The following is a 1,463-nucleotide window of genomic DNA, read 5'->3' as shown; positions in this document are numbered from 1 at the left end:
GAAAAATAATAAACTTCTTATAGAAAAACTGTGAAGGTCAGACTAACCCAAGGACACCTGAACAAACAGAATAAAAACTTAGTCCATCCATACAAATAAGGTAAGGGTTTACTCCCACTTACAGGATAATGGTCTGCTGGAATTTTCCACCCCAGGTAACAAGACGTCTGTTTGTTTTAACCACTCTGTGTTTTTGTATAAAACCCTGTTCCCCTCCTCACTTGGGGGTGAGAGTGATTTGGGCTTGAGCTGACACTCTGGCGCTGGCAATAAACTTTACTCTCTAAGGTTTCGGAGTTGAGTTCTTTCTCACTCCTGCTGCTGCAACAGAGAATATGGAACTACCAACATTCCCTGATCATTCAACAACCATCCTGCTTTCATTTTCCTGAAACCTTTCCTTTCTCCCCATTCTGAATCTGATTCCTCATAGTTTGGCTGGAAGTCAGCTAAGTCTAGATATGGTGTTAGAGGGTTGCCTGTGCAGCTCGGCGGGCAGTTACCTTGGGAAATAAGGTCCATTCCATTTTGGCGTCCTGGACAATGCATAACTGCTACGTTGACAGGTAGGAGAACTGTCCCAAGCAGCTCACGTGTCTCTGGTCTGTACTTCCTTCCTGTTCACAGTCAAGAATCTCCTCTTGTTCCAAATGGCACCATGTGCATGTAAAATCAAATACAAAAACCTTGAGTCCTTGAAAATGTTGGCTATCTTGCCTTCAGCTAAGTTTAGGGCCCTAGGGAGGACTATCTGTTCAGCGTTCTGGGCATAGCCCTGGGGAGAGGGCTCTCGCTTCCACTGTTTAGACACATTACCTTTCATTTCTATTACAGCATACACTGCTGCTCTAAGGACTCCGTTTTCAACGTGACCACTTATGTCTACAAACAAAGTCCAGTTTACTGCCTCAAGCGGATGGTCAAACAAGTCTGGCTGGCGAGAAAATACTTGTTCAATGAATTCCACGCATTTATGCTGAAGGGGTCCTTGGGCTGGATCAGGCAACAGGGTGGTGGGTTAAGGACAGCCACTACCTTCAGGACCACTGAGAGTTGTCAAGGAGGATGGCTTGATATCTCCCCCTTCTCCCATTAGTCAGTCAAAGGCTGCCTTTCTGTTGTAATAGTGTCAGCACCTAGTGCGGAACATAAACAGTTACTGGTTGCCCTCCGGTAAACTTTTCAGTTCCCTATAACAGTTCACAAGTGGCTGCAACAGCCGTCCAACAAGCAGGCCACCCTTGGGCAATCAAATCTAGCTGTTTTTGATGGGCTACTGACTGGGACATTGACCCCAAATATTGCAGCAATAATCCCAGTCCTACCCCTCCTCTTTGGAGTCCTGGTGTGGTGCTGTGGGCTAATGCGTCAGACAGCAAAGTCATTTGAACTGCAAGGTCAGTGGTTCAAGCTCACCAGCTGCTCCTTGGAAACCCTATACATGATTGCTATGGGTCAGAACG

This window comes from Chrysochloris asiatica, unplaced genomic scaffold (genome assembly GCF_000296735.1).
Source record: "Chrysochloris asiatica unplaced genomic scaffold, ChrAsi1.0 scaffold00079, whole genome shotgun sequence".
NCBI lineage: Eukaryota > Metazoa > Chordata > Mammalia > Afrosoricida > Chrysochloridae > Chrysochloris > Chrysochloris asiatica.
This window is presented reverse-complemented; position numbering follows the sequence as displayed.